The sequence below is a fragment of the Pseudophryne corroboree genome, chromosome 9 (genome assembly GCF_028390025.1).
Source record: "Pseudophryne corroboree isolate aPseCor3 chromosome 9, aPseCor3.hap2, whole genome shotgun sequence".
Taxonomy (NCBI): Eukaryota; Metazoa; Chordata; class Amphibia; order Anura; family Myobatrachidae; genus Pseudophryne; species Pseudophryne corroboree.
The window spans coordinates 388816922-388844100 of NC_086452.1; the positions used below are offsets into that span (position 1 = coordinate 388816922).

At 43.6% G+C, this 27179-nt stretch overlaps 1 protein-coding gene across 6 annotated transcripts in view; it reads left to right on the forward strand.

Moving 5' to 3' along the window:
* The window catches only part of CACNA2D3 (calcium voltage-gated channel auxiliary subunit alpha2delta 3), a 2000770-nt gene that overhangs the window by 1211427 nt on the left and 762164 nt on the right, over window positions 1–27179 (forward strand). The window lies entirely within an intron of this gene.

A 27179-nucleotide genomic window follows, 5' to 3' on the forward strand; every position in this document is an offset into this window, starting at 1 on the left:
GTGCTGCAAAGTAGTTGCCCCTCAGTGCTCCAGAAACTTTTTTTTCCAGCTATACGTATAGTAGCAAAACAACAAAAATCTTATTATCAGTTGGGGAAAATACATTACAAAATGAATATACATCTGGCTTTAAGTTTCTATATTCTTATTCCAGATTACATTCCAACTCTTCCATTGATGGGAACTGTTTGCTAACTTGAGAGGGTTTAAAGATGTCTCACTGCCATTCAGATGGATGACAAACAGATTTTTTATTTTTTTTTGTATTATTCATCGGGTGCATTTTCATTCAGGGTTGTGAGCAATTGTAAGCAACTCCTCAGTCATGAATGAACCAAGTACTGTTTATAGATGTACAGTAATGAGAAGGACGCAGTGGAGCATTGGAACATCGTATCACAGATGTGCTTAGGTTCCTAAAAGACTTGTGCTTCTTCTCCCTATTTTTTATTTTTGAGAAAAACTGTTTATCTAATATTGTTTTTCACTCAACTTTCTTATCATGAAGTTTTAGATGCCTCTTGGTGCTAACAATGTCTGTCACAGCTACGGTATGTGGTCACAGGTAATTCGGTCAAGGGGAGGGTGGGACTTAAAATGTAAAAAGTACAATGATGAAAACAAGAATTTAATTCAGATTTCATTCTAACCGTACTTTCTATCAAATGCCACATCTCATTCTTCATATTGTTGCACAAATATAATATACACACACGTATTGCATATAGTGTGTGCATTGTACCCAAGAAATATGTATAAACTACATTCTCCAGTAATATACAGTTTTAATGGAAGGGCTCGTTAGCACCACCTGGTGGTATCACATTCTATACATATTGCTATATTTCATTTATTTTCTCTCTTAGGCCCAAATGTATTAAGCCTTAACATGAAATAAAGTGGAGACGGATAAAGAGTGATAAATGACCAGCCAGCCAGCTGTCATTTGTCAAACATAGCCTGTGACATGGCAGTTAGGCAGATGATTTGCTGGTACTTTATCTCTCTTTATCCGTCTCCACTTTATCTCTTGTTAGGCTTAATACATTTGGGCCATACTTTCTTGGAGTCTGTTGGACAAATTATCTTGGTTGAAGGGATTGAGGATATCTGTAGGTCAACTGAAGACAAGACACCTGACTACTCTTACAGAGTATGGAACCATATGGTCCTGTGCTGAGTAGATCATATTTTATGATAGAAAGTGAACACAACCTAAAAATGTATAATGTCTACAATCTTGCAGTTCTTCGTTTGTGGAGCAGCTTCCTTACCTTTTGTATATCATTAGTTTATTAGTCCCATAGATATCTCCATAACATTGCTTTGTTCCAGCTTCGAGGAACTGAAATTAATTTTACAATGTCACACGAAACGTGCGACTGCTTGACATGTCAGCCTAATGTATTGTAGAAGATATAGACACTTCACTGTGACAATGACACTAGCTGCCAATACAAACATGAGTCATTTCTCATTATTACAGGTTTTCCTCTTGGTAAACCCAGTTTTCCTGGCACTCGACTCTTCTACCTTTACTCACTTATGCATTTACTATTTTAATATTTGACCTTAGAGTTCACAGAGGAGGTTGTATTAGTCTTTTGCAATTCTCTGATGTTAAAACACAGCTACTTCGGCCCTTTCCCCAGTGTATTGCTCATGCTTTCCTCACATCTCTAACTATCTAGCCCATATTGCAGAGGGCTTATCCTCACTGTAACTATAGCAATTTCATTTCTGCTGATGCCAAATGGTAATTTTACATATTTTAGAGTAATCATCTTGGAAAGAAGGAGTTTTTTCTTCTGGCTCTTTCATCACTCTTGATGATGCATTACTGTGTTTTAAAGAAGCAATGCTTCAGATGAGCCCATCAAAGAGAAGGATGTTACTGGCTGGAGTGCGATCATTTAACATTCCCCGTCTCTTTACACATGTGGAATCTTATGTTTGTGTGTTTACACACAGACAGCAGAGATCTATCTATCTATCTATCTATCTATCTATCTATCTATCTATCTATATATATATATATATATATATATATATATAATACAGTGTGTGTGTGTATGTATGTATGTATATATATATATATATATATATATATTTATATCAAGCTAGATAAGGGGCAGGGCTATACCCAAAAGGTGGCTGCTATCTTTGGCTCTGCTTTAAGCCTAAGAAACACATTGGTGATTTTCTACAACTGATGTACCTGCTGAACAGAGTGACCAACTTGAGAACCGGGTCTTACAATGTGATTGGCTGATCTACGAATTTTGTGACATTTTTAACGATACAGATCCCTTACAAGTCATTTACTAACTGGAGTCATACCGCATGTTCTGCAGATGCTGTCATGGTTTCTACTGGCGAACAGTCTGCCTAATTATGTAGACTGGTGCTTGGACGTGCACAGGCAAATTCTAAACAACTACATTTTGCAGAATATAATAGGATGAAGTGGGCAAACGTTCCTCACTGATATGGGATAGGAGCAATGATATGATTTTGTATGCACAAATATGCATGAGCTTCATTTTGCTGAAAGAGATATTTACACGAGTTCTCTTGTGTAGAGAGGAATATAAGAAAGCACTCCTGATTTTCTGGTGCAGTGGGCATTTAAATCACTAAAAATGCACAGAAACGAACACCATCTTGGAGGTGGCACAAAGCAGTAGCATGCACATAGTCTTACACACAAGGCGATGTCCGATGTGCAGCTTAGAGGTGGCATAACCAATATTTCCATTTGGGTGCCGTTTGGACGGGATGCGGTCAATTTACCTACAATCAAAATCCCGACTGTCAAAATATCGACAACCATTGACCGACAAGGTCAAAATCCTGACAAGGTCAAAATACTGACATTTAAAAAAATTACAGACAAGGTAAAAATACCGACGTTAAAAATGTCGACAGGTCAAAAAATCGACATGAGTTTTTCATGATTTTTAATTGAAAGTTTGAAACCGACTTGTTCATACTTTACCATCCCAATGTACCTGGAGGTGAAATATAACAGTGCGCTGAGTGCAGCGAGGCACCGTACCCGAAGCATGGTGAGCGCAGTGAGCCATGCAAGGGGACGCGGTACACTTATACGGTGTCCATGTCGACCTATGTCAACATACACAACAAAAAATAACAATGAAAAACTTGTGTCGACTTTTTGACCTATCACATTTTAAATGTCAATATTTTGACCTTGTCTGTATTTTGACCTTGTCTGTATTTTGACCGTCTGTCAATTGTTGTCGGTATTTTGACCGTCGGGATTTTGACTATAGATATTTCATGCTAAACCTGTTTGGACATCCTAGGGAAATAAAATGGTAACCCTAACACTCCCTCCCCGCAGCCTAAACCCTAACGCTCCCTCCCTGCAGCCTAACCCAAATGCTCCCTCCCCGCAGCCTAAACCCTAACGCTCCATCCCCGCAGCCTAACCCAAATGCTCCCTCCCCGCAGCCTAAACCCTAACGCTCCCTCCCCGCAGCCTAACCTTAATGCTCCCTCCCCGCAGCCTAACCCTAACGCTCCCTCCCTGCAGCCTAACCCTAACGCTCCCTCCCCACAGCCTAACCCTAATGCTCCCTCTCCGCAGCCTAACCCTAACGCTTCCTTCCCGCAACAGCCTATCCCTAACCCTCCCCCCGCAGCAGCCTAACCCTAACCATCCCCGTCATACTTACTGTACATTTGGGATTCTCGCAGTCAAGGTGCTGCCGTTGGTATTCTGACAGGTGTCGGGATTCCGGTGCCAGCATTCTCACTGCCAAACGCCGGAATCCCAACTACATCCCATATTATATACCTTACATGCAATACCCACTGCAGGACATCTTCATGGCAGCCCCCAATCAGCAAAGATAAAGATTATTGCACAGTTCAGTAAAGAATACCCATACAGTAAATTACCTTCTTTGTATTATTAGGTAGATCCAAAATGTTTTGTTTCCAGTTGGAGCCTGCGTACAGAGTGCAAAGAGTTAATAAATGCTGTCTTTTCATACCTCATTAGCTGTTTTCATTAGGTCGTACAAGAAATATGTCCAAGAACCTGTGGATGCTATGTGTTTTAAATCATTCCAAAATATGATACTGATTAAGTTGTCCCTGTAGGCAACGCTGATAATTGCTAGCATCGGTCTTTCATACCATATCCCCTGCACCTCTGAGAAACAGCTCTTCCATGTACGGACAGAAATGTCTATCTTATATCAGGTACATCACAGTCCTTACATTCACAACAGATCAAATGCATCTTTCTGGTTTAGGTTACAGGGACTGATAGAGAAAATGGATTTTATTCTGCGCGTAATGGCCGGAAATGTGATAATGTGCTGCCCAGGGACGGTTTTCCTTTTCCTTCTTTTTTTTTTTTAAACAAATGTGCTGCTGTCATATGTCTTTTTAGAAAAAATAGTATGTTTAATATTAAGACTCCTACTAAGGAGATAATGGAAAACTTGTATATTATAACGTTCTACACAAGGTCCTTACCTGGTATAAAACTGTGGAGATTTTGTATTTTCTAAGTAGTGGAACTCAATGACATGTGAGATAATGGAGGTGAAAGTGCTACATCTACTGTAATTTAAGTTCCCACACTGAGCTCCGGCCATCTTATGGATTTAAATGAAACACCGTTTTCTCATGGCTGATTAAAGTGTGGTGGTGGTGGTGATGTGTGTGTGCATGTATGGGGGGGAGGGGGGGTGTTTATTAAGTTTAGTAATTTCAATAAAGTTGAACAGTGATGTCACAGCTTAGCACCAAACTCCTCTTCCCGCTGAGGTGGGTATATTTCTGAGATTGGAGAGGGGTCTGAGAGGGAGAGACAGCCAGTGCCCTTCCACCTACCCTGAGCTTTATTAATATGTATCTTGTCAATTAAGTTGGAGCTCGGAACATCACTGAGACATGAAACAGAAATTCCCTCATGCGTCAGTGATATTATCTGGCTCTGGTGATTTAATAGGCTGCATTCTTAGTAATATTGCCAGACCACAAAATGGCTGCCTCCAAAGTGTGCAGACAGTGAGATGGGTAAACTTTCAGCCTATGGAGCAGTGGTTCCCAAATTTGGTCCTCAAGGACCCATAACAGTCTAGGTTTTAAAGATATCCATGGCTCAGCAAAGATGGTTAAATCAGAGTGACTAAGGTACTAATAAAGTCACCTGTGGTCAGGCATGGATATACTTAATACCTGTATCGTTAAGGGGTCCTTGAGGGTCGAGTTTGGGAACCACTGCTATGGAGGAATATTTAAAACCCTACACTGTAAAACACTGCAAGTTGCCATAGCTACTGTGATAGAGCTACTGATAACTTGATCAAAATTAATGAAGGTTTCAAGTGCTTTTCAAAAGGGAGCTAAATTAGTAATTGTTGGGGAAGATATTATGCTATACACACCAAGCTTCCTGCAAGTAAAGGAATCTGAAGTCATCGTGCCTATCAGAAACTGATTGATAACATAGAACAATAGTTTGCATTGAACTGAATAGCAAAACTAGTGATAATTTACTACTATTTATATAAGGGATTTGCATCTTACGCTAATGGTCCTATCCAGTATTTTTTATGAGATGTACTCAGGGGTATACAATATTGGCACTTTTTTTCTTCTAATTTGTAATTCTTATAACTAGAAATCAGTGAAATTGTTTCAGAAATTAATAAAGTAAGCATCTGCACACTGATGCAGAGTGTGGAAGCTGCTATAAATCCTGCATCAATTTGTAACTTGGGTTGAGTGTTGCACTTTTTTTCTGAGTACCGGTACATTTATTTGCAGAAAAAGCACTGGTCCTAGTAATAAAAAGCAGTTTAGTGGCCTGTCCTGAGCACCTGTGCCAGAACTATTGCCACTGCTGAGATGAACAGTAAATGGCGTGAGGGGCTTTACTGTCCAGAAATGTAGGTCCACCCTCCAAAGGTCTCCTCTCAGATCTTTTGAGGATTTGTGGTTGTTGAAACATGCCCAGAAGCGCAGATTAGAGGCCACAGGTGGAAGGACCTGCTTCCCCAGCTCCTTGTCCCAAATTGTTATGGCTCACATGTCACTAACTGGGCACTAAAGTTCTTTGAGTTTTAAAGTGTTCACCAACTAAAACAGAAAAAACAAACAAAGATACAGTATGGACAGTTGGTGGTACTCTACATAGTAGCAATAGTATCGAGTGAATTGAGCCACGCGAGGGGGCGCCTTGCACTAACTGTGGTTTATGTGCTGAAACCTACAATTTGACACAAAAAAAGTTAAAAAAATACCCATGGCAACCATTTCATGTGTCATCCTTTTTCGTGTCATCCTTTTTGGTGTCATCCTTTTTCATATGTTGACCTTGTGCATGTCTATCTTTTATGGTCGACATTTTTACTGTTGACCTTTTGACCCATAACCACTCTGTAGCCCTTCTACAATCTGACTGTAAATAGGGGGTCATTCCGACCCGATCGCACGCTGCAGTTTTTTGCAGCGGTACGATCGAGTCAGAACTGCGCATGCGCCGGCACCGCAGTGCGCCAGTGCATGCCAGACGGCGTTCCCTGATTGACAGGCAGAGGCAGTCGCTGGGCGGGGCGCGGTCTGGCCAACGCAGGCGTGGCTGGACCATGCGGGGGGGCGGGCCACAGCGGCTGCGTGATGTCACACGCCGCTGCGACCCAGGGCAGCGATGAGTATCTCCCGGCCAGCCGCAGGAGCTGCGCTGGCCGGGAGTTACTCTTCAAGTACAAAAGCATCGCTGCTGCGCGATGCTTTTGTACTTGTGCGCGAAGGGGGGGGCAGACATGCATCGCGGACTAGCCCTGTGCTGGACGTCCCCCCACATGTCTGTGTCACTGATCGTACAGCTACGATCAGGTCGGAATGACCCCCATTGTTATTCTGTTTTAATCTAGGTATTATATATGTTAATACAGGGACTTTATTAGTATAGAAATATTATTTCTAAAATCACTATAATACATGCCTTTGAGATCTGTGTAGTTCTTTAAATGATAACTGCACCATAAAAACATTATCCAACACAACTAGTAGAACTCTTTGTGAGGTACATGCGAGGGACCCCATAGTTCTAGAATATTTTACTGGTGCTCCAACTGCTGCTTGCTCCCCGTCGACAACTATCAGAAATGGGGGTGTATAAAGAGTTGTCTCGGTTTCTATTGCTGATCCTTCAAAGCTGAAGCTCAGACCAATCAGCACCTCTGCTAGAAACTGACAAAGTACAGTTTGTACTTTAAAAATGCCAGATTATTAGCAACAGATATTGCAGCACTGCAGTGCCTGTGGGTAGCGGAGAGTTCTCCTTACGTGTAGAGTTCCATGGTACGGCACCCCCGCAGATATGCTACTCGGGAGGATAAGAGAATAATACTGTTAGTAGAATTGAGATATAAATAAGCCCTAAAACTCCTTGATGTTCTTTTTATGGCTTCCTCCTCCCATGTTTTTTGTTGGGTATTACAAATAAAATATTGTAGGGTCTTTTCATATTATTTTTATCATTCTGCAAAACTGTTAAAACATATGTATTCTCCTCTTGATGTAACACCCGTGGCTTTTTAAAAAATGATACTGGATCACCGCCCAAAAAAGTTTGAGAAGCACAGAACTGAAAATGCAGGCATGGAGACTCTACGTTCTGTTCATTCTGATAAAAAAATAATTTAGCAGAAATTGTATTTCAATCTTTAGGAGTAATATTCCCAATTTATGGAAATTCCCTTTATCTTTATATGTGATTTCTACTGACTATCAAACAGGGCAATGGAGTACAGTAATATCATATTTTAGCTGTGATACTGTACATCTACACTAGTATTATTGAATAACTGTCATTAATGGTCATTATTTTATCTGTTAATCAATAGCATTAAAGTTATAATGCACCATTTTGACCAATAAAGGTAATTTTCCCTTAAGTGTGTAGAAAAAGTATTCTCAAAGGGGTCACATGGTAAACTCAGGACCATTTCTACTCTGCAGTCCTATTCCTGATGATAATATCATATTGGGCAGCTTAATTATTCTAACCTATAACTTGGGCGAAAAAACATTGTACAAGCTCTTTGGTTTCATAAATCATAATATTTTTCATTAATTAATATTGGTTGTTTCTGGCCTGAAAAATAAAATACCATGAGTGGATCTTAATAGAACTGTATTATGCTATAATATGATGATAATAACTTTTCACTATAGCAAGGGCTATTTCTGAACTTGCAAACTTAATACCCACAGTGCAAATGCCAGTTTGTGACGTCATGCACGAGTGCACCTGTTGGTATGGGAAAGAAGATGGAGTTGTGGATAAAAGCATTGGTAATAGTGCATGTTGAAAGTGGAGTGCACTACTTCACAGACTTCATATTGTTCTTCCAGGGAGGCTTCATTCCCTGTACCAAGATGGCCGCCGACCTAAGTACTTCCAATGTGCCTCACCATCTTGCCACTGTGGAACATGGCTGTGTAACACATTGGTCCATGAGAGACCTGCAATTTATGTGTTCCAGATGCTGTTCTAGTATCCTGCACCACTACCTGCATACACTCACAGACTGGTGAACTGTATGATACCCAGGTCCTCCCCACCCTAACCAGTGTATATAACAGTGAGAACGGCTATACTTTTTCTGACTTTCTATAAACCACTCCACTGGTTAGCAACTGGGTTATTTGTATTCACTGGAATGCACAGATAGACTCTGCCACATCAACAAACCTGTACACACATATTTCCAACAGTGCAAAATTGCATCTCCTGACTAGAGTAGCTAAGCACACTGCCGGTATCATTTACTGAGTACTTGCACCTACCTAGTTACAGTATATACTCACACACAAAGATTGACTTTGTATTGCAGGGTGACATTTTGGAATCCCATTAGAGGCACATAATATTTGCTGTAGAGGTGTATTGAAAGCTGGCAACTATTTATACATTTAGTGGGACGCATTTGGACCTTTATCCAGGAAAATCCCTTTTTAGGCAGAATTTTAGCAAACAACCTTGTAGTAAATACAGCCGGGTCTATTTACTAAAGGTAATTTTTCATCGATTTAGATCAATTTCAAATTGATGAAAAGTTATCTAAATTGATGTTGTGTTTCAGGGCCTAAAATGCAATGCACATTTACTAACATCGAAAGAACAATATTAAAAAATTGTCAGTAAATGTGGTTTTTAGCCCCTGAAACACAACATCGGTGCACACCACTTACCCTGCAGCCATAGACTGCTATAACTGCCTGAAGAGTCCATTGCTGCTGCTGATATGGCTTGGTCACCATGTTCCTAGAGATTTGTGCATGTACAGTAGATTCTGTAATAATGCCAGTGTCTACACGAAGAATGCAGTAGCAAGAAGCGAGGGGGCCTGCATAGAGGCTGCACACAAGCCCCCTCCTCTCTTAAACCTTCCCTGTTGGAACTTGGAAGCATATGCAGATTGAGTTAACAGGGTGTTTCCAAGAACCAGGAAGTGGGCATTTAAAATGGCATTGAGAGCTTGCTTGGTTTGCAGGTAGTAGATTCACGTTAGTGTGCTATAACACTGTTTCCGTGACGCATATACGTTGCCTGTAGTCATACAGACTGTGTTGGTAGTTTTAGGGCAATCTTAATTTTAGTTTTCTTTCTTCTCACAAACACTTGACTCATTACAGGTAACTGGAGGGTCAACATGAGATGATGGGACTCAAACATCTGGAGAGTGTTAAAATGATGGAATCTTAGGATCGGGTTGTAAATCTTCAATAGATACATCCCTTAGTGCATTCACAAGTTCACAGACTATGACCGATGGAAAGCCCTGGATGAATATTGCTGACTTGCGATAGTTGTGCATTTTCTAAAATTAAAATAACATCTCTGACAATGGAGGAATGCCATGTAAATAAAGCGTAAGGCAATTTAGTTTTCAACAACAGCCCCAAATATATGTTTATATTTGACTTTTTTTTAAAATGTGATGTTTTGCCAGTCGCTGACATCGACAAAACTATTATAAGATGAATCGACTCAATTTCTCGTGATCTCAGATGACCGAGAAGAGAATTGACATAAAAAATATAAAAATACACAAATGTATTCTTTGAATAGTGTATAAAAAAATCACTGGCAATAATGTACATACAGATGAGAAACAGGCAAAATAAAAGAACAGACAGAAATTATTTTGTAGTGGATCATTACCGTTAGATTCCTCCACAGATTCATTGCCCCCTCCTCCCCAATATTCATTTTCTTTCTCATTCCCACCGCTCTTCCACACCCACGTCTAATCTATGTATATTTTAATATCAGAATAAATGATTGCTATAGGCAAGCACTTGACTGCAAGTCAAGATACAGGATTAAAAACATAAGTCTGCTCACACACACATGGCACACCTTTATGTGCAACTAGCACTAAGTAAAAGAGTCAAGTCACATTCACATACAGTAGTAGTAACGTGGATCGGATGCAGAAAAAAACCCAACGCCATGTATGTCAGCAGATCCTTATGGGCAGATATAGGTGACAGCAGATCAGTCTTAGCAGCATTGTAGGCCCTGGGTAAAACAATGCACTGGGGCCCCTAACCATCCATTCAATTATAATAACATGCGCCTTCTACAGTCCTGTGCCGTCCACATGCTTCCATAAAGTGAATGGCTGTCAGCACTCTGATTTGTGCATAGCCCCAGATATACACCAGTCAGCATTCTGTCAGCCATTCACTATCTGGCTAGGAGGCAGCTAGAGAATGCTGCTCTCTGATTGATGCATAGCTCCAGCCATCCTCCAATCAGCAGGCTGACAGCCATTGACTCTCTGGCTGCAGGCTGGGAGGCAGGTAGAGTATGCTGCCTGGTCACCATAATTGTGTGACCAACACACACCCCTGCTCGAAGACCCCTAGAATTGTGGGGCCCTGGGCATCTGTCCAGTGTGCCTATGCTTTCAGTTTGCCTTGGAGGACAGTATATAGTGATATTAATCCTCAGTACCCAGGTGTTATTGCCATATGTATGAGGCAAATGCTTCAAAAATTAGTGAACATAATTCTTTTCTAAAAATCTTTTATGTGAAATGTCAAAGTGCACGTGTGGCTGCGAAACCGTGTGATATGTGGCTCAAAAACTTATATATATATCGACATTTACTAGGTCAACATGGTTTCTAGGTCGACATGGTCACTAGGTCGATATGTACTAGGTCGACATGTTTTTTTTAAACTTTTTTTGGTGTCGTTTTCTTCGTAAAGTGACCGGGAACCCCAATTAGTGCACCGTGTCCACATGCTTGGCTCGTGGGCAAGATGCATCCCTCCGCTACCACTGCGCTCGGCACGGGTTACCGTTCCCTATTGTAGTCCACGTGGATTGTAAAGTATGACAAAGGTCAAAAATGGAAAAAATTGTGCAAAACTCATGTCGTGTTTGTCATGTTGACCTATTACGTGTCGCCTTAGTGACCATGTCGACCTAGAAACCATGTCAACCTAATGAATGTCGACCAATAGTGGTCGACCTAATGACTGTCGTCCTAAGTGTGGTTAACCTAAAAACCAGATACCATGGGGGAAATTCAAATGTTTGAAAAGTCGGTTAGGTGTCTGTTTTTTCCTGTCTATTAGATAGGAAAAAACAAACACCCAACTGACTTTTCAAACATTTGAATTCCCCCCATGTATACACAGTATATATATATATATATATATATATATGTATATATATATATATATATATATATATATATATGATATGCAGTACAGCATGTAGATTACTTTTAGTACATGTGTAATGTACTTATACTGGTAAGAAGGCTAGCTTATAATAGAAATGTGCAAGCTATCCCTTCAGAGATAGTAGTTAGATAAAACAGATTTAACCCTATCACTACAAAAGTGGTGCAGGAACTTTAAAACCTATGCTATAGCTTTAGCAATGTCCAGAAAGTTTCCTTACTACAAACCTGGCGCTACATTTTCTTTTTATCTCTAAGTTACATGTCAGGTTCCATTCCCACTCTATGGATATCATGGACACCCATGAGTGGGAATAGTCCCTATCGGTCGCGTCGGGATTGTGAGCGGGTGGGATGTATGGGGAGGTTATGTGATCGTCTGTCTCCTGACCGCCTGTCACATAATTACATCCCGCAGTACCATCACACCTGATGCAAGGATGGGATCTCCCAAAGAACACAAGTTGAGTGTATTTGTAGAATGGGGCAATGGGCTGATGTTTGAAGTGAATGCAAGCATCTTGCTGACATATGTTGGCTGTTTTTGCACTGCACATGCTCAGGAGCTTTTGCAAGTATGCAGGCTTAAGTTGTACGCAATTCAGCTGCATCTCCACTGCTCTAAAGGGGCATTACTAAACTCTTCAGCTACAGGGCTGAGGCAAGTGCACACTGATGTTGATGATGAAGTCTATGATGAATGTAAATCATATAGGCTTATACTGTATTCACAGTTTTTCCCATGCACTGAATGTACTTTAGGAGCAATTGCAGCTGACTTGTATTCAGCTCTGAATCAGCGTGGAGGTGTTTTGGTATGGATGCTAACCAGAACTTCTTTTTTTTTTTTTTTTTTTTTTTTTTTTTCGAAGCCCGAGGTGCGTGACTTCATCACCCTTCTTATACAGATGCCAATGCTAGCATTCTAATAACCTTCTAGTTAAAGGGACTGATGCTAGATAGCTCTGACTATTCTGTTTCTGGTTAGGGCAAGGGACGTGTATAAGGATATGTAGATGTCTCACCACTGATGATACCCAACCCCACACAAATTGCTCAAAGAGTTCACAAGAAGTGCACGCTGTCTGTACTAGTTATATTTATAGTGCTCAGGAGGAACTCTGGAAGAGAGACAGGTGCTGTAGTATTGCCGAAAGGGCTTTTAAGAAGCTGTTCACATACTTTACATAAGTGCCAATAATTGGTTGTCACTGTGACCGTCTGGGAGAGGTCTGAAGAGGGAAGGGTCCAGTCTTTGTAGACTGGCATCATGGACATAACTTCCCAGTGTAGCAGTTGCTACGGATTCTCTGGTAGGTTATGTTGTGTCTGAGATTTCGCTATAGCCCAGCTGCTATACTCACGTAAAGCTACAAGATTGCTTGTAGCTTCCATACTCTGAACAAGTCTTCAGATGCTTATTTTATTCATTTCTGAAACGGTTTCACTGATTTCTTCCCTTTTCTGGGACGAGTTATGAGAATTAAAAATAATACCAAAAAATCACTAGAAAAACGAAAGCACTGCACTGGACAAATCTATTTTAGTTATCAAGAAATTGATTTCCGTGCATGGAATAATTTCAGTATGTGGGGGGGATTTGCAGCTACTAATTGCCCAGGGTTGCTGGTGGGGCTAGGTTGTGGTTGTTCGCACACCCCTCCCCCTCCTCATGTGATAGCTGACAGCAGCCTCTCTCTCTCTCTCTCCCCAGCGGTCAGCACAAGCTGCTTTGTGCTGGGCTGCATGGGTCAGCGGAGGCTGCTGCAGCTGAGCTACAGCAGTCCTCCGTCCTCTGCCTGCGAGAGGGGAGGTGTGTGGGGGGGAAGAGGGTGTGATCACACTGATTGTGCCCCACATGGATCTGAGCCTGGCTGACAGGCACATGGCAACCCCCCCCCCCCCACACACACACACACACTCCATGCAGGGCGCCGCGCGGCATAGCATAAGTATTCTTTTTTTAAAGAGTTTTCTTTTTTTCAAAAGGGAACTTGGTCTCGCCTCCCACAATTAGATCAACCCCCTTACATTATCCGGGCCCAGCCTCCCTCTCTACACCCCTGCATTTCTTAAATTTATTATTTATTACCAGTTATTAATATAGCGCACACATATTCCACATAAATGAGACCTTTCTGGACTTCTGTATCATAAATTGAGGTTTATTGATATGTTGACTGATATTAGTTCACAAGTGTAGAATGAAGGGCCAATGCCAATTATCGTTCGTGTTGGCTTCAGCTCCATGAGACAACAGCATGTCAGATGCCACAAGACAGCAAAAGGAAGGATGGAGATGCTGAGGGAAAAAGAAGGCCCTCAATCCACACTCCTTCTCTTGTCTGTTGTATCCCGGGTGTGACTTAGGGCCTGATTTTCAGTCAGACATAAGCCCAAAGTGGACTTTTCTAGCGATTACCAGCAGACTGCCATGCACTGCACCATGTATACACACATCTATGGAGGATTAGAGTGGATGATACGCTCTGTGCGTGGCTGGATTGCTCTGTGATATGTGAATGGGTGGCAATTGTTCTGCTAACAAGCAGAGTCACAGAAAAGATCCATCTGGTCGGAATGTCATGGTCATGTAGTTAGACTTCTGTGCTTATTTGAGGTGTGCATACAGAGAAGGAGAACATTTCACTTTAAGTCTGTCTCAGCCTCAGGCCCCTAATGTGGTCAGTACGCATAGTAAGTCCAACAGGCACAAACCCTACATGGACTAATGTCATCATGAGATGGAAAAACATTGTAACCAGAGAGGTTCTGCATCCTAAATTAGAGAAAGAGGAGGAAGCAGCATGTAGCAATATGAAGACAATGATGTTCCATAAAACAGAGTCTGTCTATTTAAAAGAGCAGTGAAGAAAAATCTCTCTCTCTTTCAAAGATGACGGAAGGAGTGGTCCCAAAAATGATGATAATATGAGAAGAAAATAAGGGGAGGGGTCATCCCAGCAGTGTTAGGCTGTTCAAGGGCAGCTCAGGCACTGGGTTACTCACACTTGCACTGGATCGCTGCAGCGGCAGCAATCGCAATCTGAGTTACTTTGTGGAGTGCGCACGCGCAGCAGCCGCACTGCACATGCGCACCCCGGGAGCCAAGTGAGATGCTGCCGCATCTCACTGGCTACGATCGCCTCTGCCTGATTGACAGACAGAGGTGGTCACGGGGCGGGAGGGAGAGTGCAAACGGCGTTAGAATGCCGTTGGCGGGACGCGGTCCGGACAACAGAGGCATGACATCACACGCAGCTGCTGCGACCCGGGACATGGCAGGTAGCTCCCTGCCAGAGCGCAGGAGCTGCGCAGGTAGGGAGCTACTCGCCAGGTACAAAAGCATCGCTGTCGTGTGATGCTTTTGTACCTGTGCGGGGGAAGGGGGCAATGCCTGACATGTGGGGCGGACTAGCCCTGTGCTGGGCGTCCCCCGTAAATGATCATAGATGTGCTAAATTTAGCACATCTGCGATCATATCTGAATTACACTCACTGCCCGGTTCTACAGACCTCCTAGGATTTTTAATTAAACACCAAAGTCCTGGAGGATTCCCCAGTGGCTCACTTTACTAGGTCACAAGGTAGTAGCGGCAAATTAAACAAGTTAGGACACTCTATAAATAACTGAAACAATGGGGTATATTTACTAAGGTCCCGATTTTGACCGAGATGCCGTTTTTTCTTCAAAGTGTCATTTCGGTAATTTACTAAGCAAAAATCTCGGCAGTGATGAGGGCATTCGTAATATTTTGGAAGTCCTAGGAAAAAATCACGAATCAATACACCATCGGTCAAATACGCCTGCAATTTGGTAGAAATCGGTAATTTACTAAAAAGTGCAAATCACAAACACTGCCGACAATAGCCAAACACTGCTGTGCAGAAATACAATTCGTGAAAAAGTGCTAAAAAAACCCAGACCTGCTTTTTTATCCCGTGTTTGGATAGGCATGCAGGGATCCATGAGATCCGTGCATGTTTATCAGTGGGAAGGGGATGGGAAAGTGTGTTTTTTTTTTTAAAAAAAATTGCGTGGGGTCCCCCCTCCTAAGCAAAACCAGCCCCGGGCTCTTTGAGCCGGTCCTGGTTGCAAAAATATGGGGGAAAAAATGATAGAGGTTCCCCCATATTTAAACAACCAGCACCGGGCTCTGCGCCTGGTCCTGGTTCCAGAAATACGGGGGACAAAAAGCGTAGGGGTCCCCCGTATTTCTGAAACCAGCACCGGGCTCCACTAACCAGATACATAATGCCACAGCCGGGGGACACTTTTATATAGGTCCCGGCGGCCCTGGCATTACATAACCAACTAGTCACCCCTGGCCGGGGTACCCTGGAGGAGTGGGGACCCCTTCAATCAAGGGGTCCCCCCCTCCAGCCACCCAAGGACCAGGGGTGAAGCCCGAGGCTGTCCCCCCCCCATCCAAGGGCTGCGGATGGGAGGCTGGTAGCCATTGTGTAAAAAAATGAATATTGTTTTTAGTAGCAGTACTTGCCTCCCCCGCAAGCTGGTACTTGGAGAACCACAAGTACCAGCATGCGGAGGAAAACCGGGCCCGCTGGTACCTGTAGTACTACTACTAAAAAAATACCCCAATAAAAACATAAGACAGACACCTTGAAAGTATAACTTTAATGCATACATACACACCTCCATATACACATACTTACCTTATGTTCACACGAGGGTCGGTCCTCTTCTCCATGTAGAATCCATGGTGTACCTGTGGGAAAAATTATACTCACAAAATCCAGGGTAGAAGGCTCTTCTTCTTGTAATCCATTTGTAATCCAGGTACTTGTCAAAATAAAAAAACGGACACCCGACCTCGCACTGAAAGGGGCCCCATGTTTTCACATGGGACCCCTTTCCCCGAATGCCAGAAACTAGAGATGAGCGCCGGAAATTTTTCGGGTTTTGTGTTTTGGTTTTGGGTTCGGTTCCGCGGCCGTGTTTTGGGTTCGACCGCGTTTTGGCAAAACCTCACCGAATTTTTTTTGTCGGATTCGGGTGTGTTTTGGATTCGGGTGTTTTTTTCAAAAAACCCTAAAAAACAGCTTAAATCATAGAATTTGGGGGTCATTTTGATCCCAAAGTATTATTAACCTCAAAAACCATATTTTCCACTCATTTTCAGTCTATTCTGAATACCTCACACCTCACAATATTATTTTTAGTCCTAAAATTTGCACTGAGGTCGCTGTGTGAGTAAGATAAGCGACCCTAGTGGCCGACACAAACACCGGGCCCATCTAGGAGTGGCACTGCAGTGTCACGCAGGATGTCCCTTCCAAAAAACCCTCCCCAAACAGCACATGACGCAAAGAAAAAAAGAGGCGCAATGAGGTAGCTGACTGTGTGAGTAAGATAAGCGACCCTAGTGGCCGACACAAACACCGGGCCCATCTAGGAGTGGCACTGCAGTGTCACGCAGGATGTCCCTTCCAAAAAACCCTCCCCAAACAGCACATGACGCAAAGAAAAAAAGAGGCGCAATGAGGTAGCTGACTGTGTGAGTAAGATAAGCGACCCTAGTGGCCGACACAAACACCGGGCACATCTAGGAGTGGCACTGCAGTGTCACGCAGGATGGCCCTTCCAAAAAACCCTCCCCAAACAGCACATGACGCAAAGAAAAATAAAAGAAAAAAGAGGTGCAAGATGGAATTGTCCTTGGGCCCTCCCACCCACCCTTATGTTGTATAAACAAAACAGGACATGCACACTTTAACCAACCCATCATTTCAGTGACAGGGTCTGCCACACGACTGTGACTGATATGACGGGTTGGTTTGGACCCCCCCCCCAAAAAAGAAGCAATTAATCTCTCCTTGCACAAACTGGCTCTACAGAGGCAAGATGTCCACCTCATCATCATCCTCCGATATATCACCGTGTACATCCCCCTCCTCACAGATTATCAATTCGTCCCCACTGGAATCCACCATCTAAGCTCCCTGTGTACTTTGTGGAGGCAATTGCTGCTGGTCAATGTCTCCGCGGAGGAATTGATTATAATTCATTTTAATGAACATCATCTTCTCCACATTTTCTGGATGTAACCTCGTACGCCGATTGCTGACAAGGTGAGCGGCGGCACTAAACACTCTTTCGGAGTACACACTTGTGGGAGGGCAACTTAGGTAGAATAAAGCCAGTTTGTGCAAGGGCCTCCAAATTGCCTCTTTTTCCTGCCAGTATAAGTACGGACTGTGTGACGTGCCTACTTGGATGCGGTCACTCATATAATCCTCCACCATTCTTTCAATGTTGAGAGAATCATATGCAGTGACAGTAGACGACATGTCCGTAATCGTTGTCAGGTCCTTCAGTCCGGACCAGATGTCAGCATCAGCAGTCGCTCCAGACTGCCCTGCATCACCGCCAGCGGGTGGGCTCGGAATTCTGAGCCTTTTCCTCGCACCCCCAGTTGCGGGAGAATGTGAAGGAGGAGATGTTGACAGGTCGCGTTCCGCTTGACTTGACAATTTTCTCACCAGCAGGTCTTTCAACCCCAGCAGACTTGTGTCTGCCGGAAAGAGAGATCCAAGGTAGGCTTTAAATCTAGGATCGAGCATGGTGGCCAAAATGTAGTGCTCTGATTTCAACAGATTGACCACCCGTGAATCCTTGTTAAGCGAATTAAGGGCTCCATCCACAAGTCCCACATGCCCAGCGGAATCGCTCCGTGTTAGCTCCTCCTTCAATGTCTCCAGCTTCTTCTGCAAAAGCCTGATGAGGGGAATGACCTGACTCAGGCTGGCAGTGTCTGAACTGACTTCACGTGTGGCAAGTTCAAAGGGCATCAGAACCTTGCACAACGTTGAAATCATTCTCCACTGCGCTTGAGACAGGTGCATTCCACCTCCTATATCGTGCTCAATTGTATAGGCTTGAATGGCCTTTTGCTGCTCCTCCAACCTCTGAAGCATATAGAGGGTTGAATTCCACCTCGTTACCACTTCTTGCTTCAGATGATGGCAGGGCAGGTTCAGTAGTTTTTGGTGGTGCTCCAGTCTTCTGTACGTGGTGCCTGTACGCCGAAAGTGTCCCGCAATTCTTCTGGCCACCGACAGCATCTCTTGCACGCCCCTGTGGTTTTTTAAAAAATTCTGCACCACCAAATTCAAGGTATGTGCAAAACATGGGACGTGCTGGAATTTGCCCATATTTAATGCACACACAATATTGCTGGCGTTGTCCGATGCCACAAATCCACAGGAGAGTCCAATTGGGGTAAGCCATTCCGCGATGATCTTCCTCAGTTGCCGTAAGAGGTTTTCAGCTGTGTGCGTATTCTGGAAACCGGTGATACAAAGCGTAGCCTGCCTAGGAAAGAGTTGGCGTTTGCGAGATGCTGCTACTGGTGCCGCCGCTGCTGTTCTTGCGGCGGGAGTCCATACATCTACCCAGTGGGCTGTCACAGTCATATAGTCCTGACCCTGCCCTGCTCCACTTTTCCACATGTCCGTGGTTAAGTGGACATTGGGTACAACTGCATTTTTTAGGACACTGGTGAGTCTTTTTCTGAGGTCCGTGTACATTCTCGGTATCGCCTGCCTAGAGAAGTGGAACCTAGATGGTATTTGGTAACGGGGGCACACTGCCTCAATAAATTGTCTAGTTCCCTGTGAACTAACGGCGGATACCGGACGCACGTCTAACACCAACATAGTTGTCAAGGCCTCAGTTATCCGCTTTGCAGCAGGATGACTGCTGTGATATTTCATCTTCCTCGCAAAGGACTGTTGAACAGTCAATTGCTTACTGGAAGTAGTACAAGTGGGCTTACGACTTCCCCTCTGGGATGACCATCGACTCCCAGCAGCAACAACAGCAGCGCCAGCAGCAGTAGGCGTTACACGCAAGGATGCATCGGAGGAATCCCAGGCAGGAGAGGAATCATCAGAATTGCCAGTGACATGGCCTGCAGGACTATTGGCATTCCTGGGGAAGGAGGAAATTGACACTGAGGGAGTTGGTGGGGTGGTTTGCGTGAGCTTGGTTACAAGAGGAAGGGATTTACTGGTCAGTGGACTGCTTCCGCTGTCGGCCAAAGTTTTTGAACTTGTCACTGACTTATTATGAATGCGCTGCAGGTGACGTATAAGGGAGGATGTTCCGAGGTGGTTAACGTCCTTACCCCTACTTATTACAGCTTGACAAAGGGAACACACGGCTTGACAAATGTTGTCCGCATTTCTGGTGAAATACTTCCACACCGAAGAGCTGATTTTTTTGGTATTTTCACCAGGCATGTCAACGCCCATATTCCTCCCACGGACAACAGGTGTCTCCCCGGGTGCCTGACTTAAACAAACCACCTCACCATCAGAATCCTCCTGGTCAATTTCCTCCCCAGCGCCAGCAACACCCATATCCTCCTCATCCTGGTGTACTTCAACACTGACATCTTCAATCTGACTATCAGGAACTGGACTGCGGGTGCTCCTTCCAGCACTTGCAGGGGGGCGTGCAAATGGTGGAAGGCGCATGCTCTTCACGTCCAGTGTTGGGAAGGTCAGGCATCGCAACCGACACAATTGGACTCTCCTTGTGGATTTGGGATTTCGAAGAACGCACAGTTCTTTGCTGTGCTTTTTCCAGCTTGAGTCTTTTCATTTTTCTAGCGAGAGGCTGAGTGCTTCCATCCTCATGTGAAGCTGAACCACTAGCCATGAACATAGGCCAGGGCCTCAGCCGTTCCTTGCCACTCCGTGTGGTAAATGGCATATTGGCAAGTTTACGCTTCTCCTCCGACAATTTTATTTTAGGTTTTGGAGTCCTTTTTTTACTGATATTTGGTGTTTTGGATTTGACATGCTCTGTACTATGACATTGGGCATCGGCCTTGGCAGACGACGTTGCTGGCATTTCATCGTCTCGGCCATGACTAGTGGCAGCAGCTTCAGCACGAGGTGGAAGTGGATCTTGATCTTTCCCTAATTTTGGAACCTCAACATTTTTGTTCTCCATATTTTAATAGGCACAACTAAAAGGCACCTCAGGTAAACAATGGAGATGGATGGATACTAGTATACAATTATGGATGGACTGCCGAGTGCCGACACAGAGGTAGCTACAGCCGTGGACTACCGTACTGTACTGTGTCTGCTGCTAATATAGACTGGTTGATAATGAGATGTAGTATGTATGTATAAAGAAGAAAGAAAAAAAACCACGGGTAGGTGGTATACAATTATGGACGGACTGCCGAGTGCCGACACAGAGGTAGCTACAGCCGTGGACTACCGTACTGTACTGTGTCTGCTGCTAATATAGACTTGATGATAATGAGATGTAGTATGTATAAAGAAGAAAGAAAAAAAAACCACGGGTAGGTGGTATACAATTATGGACGGACTGCCGAGTGCCGACACAGAGGTAGCTACAGCCGTGGACTACCGTACTGTACTGTGTCTGCTGCTAATATAGACTGGATGATAATGAGATGTAGTATGTATAAAGAAGAAAAAAAAAACCACGGGTAGGTGGTATACAATTATGGACGGACTGCCGAGTGCCGACACAGAGGTAGCTACAGCCGTGGACTACCGTACTGTACTGTGTCTGCTGCTAATATAGACTGGATGATAATGAGATGTAGTATGTATAAAGAAGAAAAAAAAAACCACGGGTAGGTGGTATACAATTATGGATGGACTGCCGAGTGCCGACACAGAGGTAGCTACAGCCGTGGACTACCGTACTGTACTGTGTCTGCTGCTAATATAGACTGGTTGATAATGAGATGTAGTATGTATGTATAAAGAAGAAAGAAAAAAAAACCACGGGTAGGTGGTATACAATTATGGACGGACTGCCGAGTGCCGACACAGAGGTAGCTACAGCCGTGGACTACCGTACTGTACTGTGTCTGCTGCTAATATAGACTGGATGATAATGAGATGTAGTATGTATAAAGAAGAAAGAAAAAAAAACCACGGGTAGGTGGTATACAATTATGGATGGACTGCCGAGTGCCGACACAGAGGTAGCTACAGCCGTGGACTACCGTACTGTACTGTGTCTGCTGCTAATATAGACTGGATGATAATGAGATGTAGTATGTATAAAGAAGAAAAAAAAAACCACGGGTAGGTGGTATACAATTATGGATGGACTGCCGAGTGCCGACACAGAGGTAGCTACAGCCGTGGACTACCGTACTGTACTGTGTCTGCTGCTAATATAGACTGGATGATAATGAGATGTAGTATGTATAAAGAAGAAAGAAAAAAAAACCACGGGTAGGTGGTATACAATTATGGACGGACTGCCGAGTGCCGACACAGAGGTAGCTACAGCCGTGGACTACCGTACTGTACTGTGTCTGCTGCTAATATAGACTGGTTGATAATGAGATGTAGTATGTATAAAGAAGAAAGAAAAAAAAACCACGGGTAGGTGGTATACAATTATGGATGGACTGCCGAGTGCCGACACAGAGGTAGCTACAGCCGTGGACTACCGTACTGTACTGTGTCTGCTGCTAATATAGACTGGATGATAATGAGATGTAGTATGTATAAAGAAGAAAGAAAAAAAAACCACGGGTAGGTGGTATACAATTATGGATGGACTGCCGAGTGCCGACACAGAGGTAGCTACAGCCGTGAACTACCGTACTGTGTCTGCTGCGACTGGATGATAAATAATGATATAAAAAAAATATATATATCACTACTGCAGCCGGACAGGTATATATTATATAATGACGGACCTGCTGGACACTGTCTGTCAGCAGAATGAGTTTTTTATAGAATAAAAAAACACCACACAAGTCACACGACGAGTGTTTAACTTTTTCAGGTAATCACAATATAGTATACTATACTGGTGGTCAGTGTGGTCAGGTCACTGGTCAGTCACACTGGCAGTGGCACTCCTGCAGCAAAAGTGTGCACTGTTTAATTTTATTAATATGTACTCCTGGCTCCTGCTATAACCTATAACTGCTCCCCAGTCTCCCCCACAATTAAGCTGTGTGAGCACAGTCAGATATTATACATAGATGATGCAGCACACTGGGCTGAGCACAGATATGGTATGTGACTGAGTCACTGTGTATCGTTTTTTTCAGGCAGAGAACGGATTATATTAAATAAAACTGCACTGGTGGTCACTGGTCAGTGGTCAGTCACTAGTAAACTCTGCACTCTCTAGTACTCCTAAGCTCCAGTAAATCAAGTGTCTCTGTCTCAATCTCACTCTCTCTCTTCTAATCTAAATGGAGAGGACGCCAGCCACGTCCTCTCCCTATCAATCTCAATGCACGTGTGAAAATGGCGGCGACGCGCGGCTCCTTATATAGAATCCGAGTCTCGCGATAGAATCCGAGCCTCGCGAGAATCCGACAGCGTCATGATGACGTTCGGGCGCGCTCGGGTTAACCGAGCAAGGCTGGAAGATCCGAGTCGCTCGGATCCGTGTAAAAAAAGCTGAAGTTCGGGCGGGTTCGGATTCCGAGGAACCGAACCCGCTCATCTCTACCAGAAACCCCCTCTGACTTATGTCTAAGAGGGTTCCATCAGCCAATCAGGGAGCGCCACATTGTGGCACCCTCCTGATTGGCTGTGTGCTCCTGTACTGTATGACAGGCGGCACACGGCAGTGTTACAATGCAGCGCCTATGCGCTCCATTGTAACCAATGGTGGGAACTTTGTGGTCAGCGGTTGACCGAAAGTAACCTCACCGCTGACCTATTCAGTCAGCAAGTCACCAACTGTGGACTGAACGGATGAGCTGCAAGGAAAAGTCTGCAAAAAATCACTGCAAAAATGGGGGATCATGTGCTGGGAAACCCAATGATTCCGTAGTTTATAAGGAATCAGAGTGTTTCCACGCAGTAATCCCTGATTTTAGGCACAGGAAAAGGCTATTTAATTAAATAGCCTTTCCCCACACTACAGGGATTTTAGCTGTCAGTTAGTGTGGCTTATTGAATATGCCCCTTGGTCTCACTCTGGTGAATTCTTAGACTCTCACTGAATCTCTGAACAGGGTTGTTTCTAGACAATTTGGCTCCAAGTGCAAGCATTAAAAATGTGCCCACCCCATAGACATAAAAAAAAAACTATTTTGCGCACACGCTCCCGATGAGAGGAGGGTGCCAAGGGTAACGTTTGTTGTTAAGGGTAATGCTCGTTGCCAAGGGGTGCTATCCTGCTCCCCCTACTCCCAGTCATAGTATTCCACTCGGGTGGGCAGAGTTTCGCAAAATGCATCATTCCACGAAACTCCACCCCCTGAGTGGAGTACTGTGTACGAGGGAGGAGGGGGAGCAGGATAGGGTAAACAAGTGCTGCGACAGGTGCTCGTCCGCCACTAGAAACGGCACTGTTTCTGAATTATGATTTAAGTTCCTCTGCGCCTTTGGACTGGACATAGTCCCACTCTGAAGATCTGGCAGCTTGCTCTCTGTCTGTGGTAGCTTACTGACACTGGCAGCTTTCCCTCTGCATTGGGAGCTTTAACTTTGACTCCGTCTCCGGCAGTTCTCTTTTTGATTCTCTCACCTCTCTTTGTTAGATTTTCGGTTTTCTCTGTTAGACTGGCAGCTTTTTTTAAGACTTTGTGGTGCTCCTGACTGCATACAGCTTCTCCTCTCTGTAATGGCATTGGCCCCTCTTACTGTGCCACACTCTGCAACTTCTTTCTCCACAACATCAGTGGTTTTGATGTAATGGCAATGTTGGTGGACTTAGCAGCCTGGAGGTGGGTGTGGTATAGAAGATCTGCACTGTCTAGGTAGACAGTCAATGACACCATATGGTCTACATGCATTAGGTTGACAGGTACAAAAGGTCGACAGGGTGAAAAGGTTGACGTGGCAATGGTTGACACATGTTTTTGGGTTTTGTTTGGCCACATCATGTAGATTTTATGTTCTGTGACCACCATCAGTACAAATGTTGACACTCGCTATGCTTCGGGCAAGGTGGCGCGCTCCACTACCGCTGCACTAGCCACAGGTTACTATTACCAGTCATAGGGCCTAATTCAGTAAGGATTCCATTTGCAAAGCAACTCAAAGCAGCTTTGCAAATGCATTCCTTAAGAATTCAAATGCAGGAGGTGGTGCAGAGTACATCCTCCTGCATTTGCAATAGTAATACTGCGACCTACAGTATCTGATCGCAGTCCAGGATGAACATCGCCACCATCAGTTGCGATGTTCATCTGCGACGGTAGACTGAGTTATATTTTAATTCCTTCTGTAACAACTTCTGATTAAATTTCTAAGAGTGCGCCAAAAAATAAGTCTTTTTTCTTCTTCTTGGAAACATTTACTCAGGAAAAAAGGAGAAAAGACAAAATGACCTTCTTTGGAAGCACTCTTTTATAAATGATGAATAATGTAATTAATGAGCAATGAAAAATACATAATTTCTTACCCAGTGTGGGTAAAAATATTTACTCAGGCTTGCCATCGCAGGGTAAAAAATGTAAATAAAAATATACTAATAAATTAGTATATTCTTTCCGGGCGCTTTAACAGGGCTGTTTACCTAGAGCAGCTGTTTGATTAAGGTGATAGTCAGTCACCACATGAGGCAAAACAAAACAATATATAAACAGCGCTAGCAGGTGCTAATTCATATAAATATGTAAATTTTATTAAAAGATATTCAATATCCTAAACACATATAATTAAAATCTAAAAAATCAGATGAATAAGACAAGCCTCATATGCCAGTAGTATGACCAAATAGACTTTCCATGGACTCTTTATACAGGCCAAGTGATGGTTGAAAATGTTCCAATGCTTTATGATAATTACCAGATCCCAGGTGGAAGAAGGCAGGGTATTCCACCTAGCGCGGTGATGATGATTCTGTCCTGCGCAAATGTGAATGGTGGTTCTCCCCTTTTGTTAAATGTCCACATGTATGGATCGGTCTCCGGATAGATGAATATTAGATGGGTCAGAGCTCTGAAGACCAAACCTTTGATAAAGCTGCCAAACAGACAGTGAAACGCGTTAGGTTGCCAGCCTATGACCAGGACGTCGCTAAGGCCAGTGAGTTTATGGAATTGACTACCCACTGCTTTTCCTAAATTTGGATATAGATGTTTGGGATGACCCACAGTGGTCTTCAGAGCTCTGACCCATCTAATATTCATCTATCCGGAGACCGATCCATACATGTGGACATTTAACAAAAGGGGAGAACCACCATTCACATTTGCGCAGGACAGAATCATCATCACCGCGCTAGGTGGAATACCCTGCCTTCTTCCACCTGGGATCTGGTAATTATCATAAAGCATTGGAACATTTTCAACCATCACTTGGCCTGTATAAAGAGTCCATGGAAAGTCTATTTGGTCATACTACTGGCATATGAGGCTTGTCTTATTCATCTGATTTTTTAGATTTTAATTACATGTGTTTAGGATATTGAATATCTTTTAATAAAATGTACATATTTATATGAATTAGCACCTGGTAGCGCTGTTTATATATTGTTTTGTTTTGCCATCGCAGGGTGGCTTGCGAGGCTCACAAAGCAGTCCTTGGCCTTGCCACTTCTGGAAAATGGGGGCGACACGCCCCCATTTCTGGCAACGCCAGCCGCCCCCCCCGAACGCCTCTGCCTGTCAATCAGACAGAGACATTCGCATCCCTGCGATGTGATCGCAGGACTCGTTCTGCGCATGCACAGTTTCCCGACCATCCTGAATTAGACCCATAGTCCACATAGATAGTAAATCAAGCAAAAGTTGGGAAAACATGTGAAAGTCCCCAAAAATATGTGCTGACCATTTGTGTGTCAGCTATTATCATGTCGACCTTTTGTACCTGTCGACCCAATGCATGTCGTCCATACGGCGTTGACCGATTGACTGTAAATAGTGTAGAGCTATCATCCGGATACGCTTGTAGTAGTCCTGTAAAGCGCCCTTGGATATAGTAAAAGCAGTAAATGCATTACAAAACCTAGAATATTATTTGCATCTGTTTCAGTTCAATGCTTCCAGATAATTTCACAGCTCAGCGGGTGTTCATCAGATAAGAATAAAACATCGTAAAGTAATGCACATTTTTGCATTTAAAATAATACGAATTAATTACACTTAATTACATGCTGTTTCTGCCATTTAAAAATGCAAAATGCGCAGCGCGTCTCTTGACAGGAGAGAATATTCCAGCAATCTTACAAGTGACCGCTCAAACGCCATTCCCTTGCTGCCATTCAGAAAGTCCCTTTATGTTTGATAAATGACACATTTCATCTTTTTTTATTTTCTTCCGCTACGTATGCTAGAACCAGTGTGACACGGGATGTTCTCGCTGATTGCACGCAGCCTCGGAGTGCTCGTTTGCTGAATTAATTGCTAAATGTCAGAGTACAATGAAAAAAAGTTTAAATCAACATCAATATTTGTTTTAATGAGATGGCACGTTTCA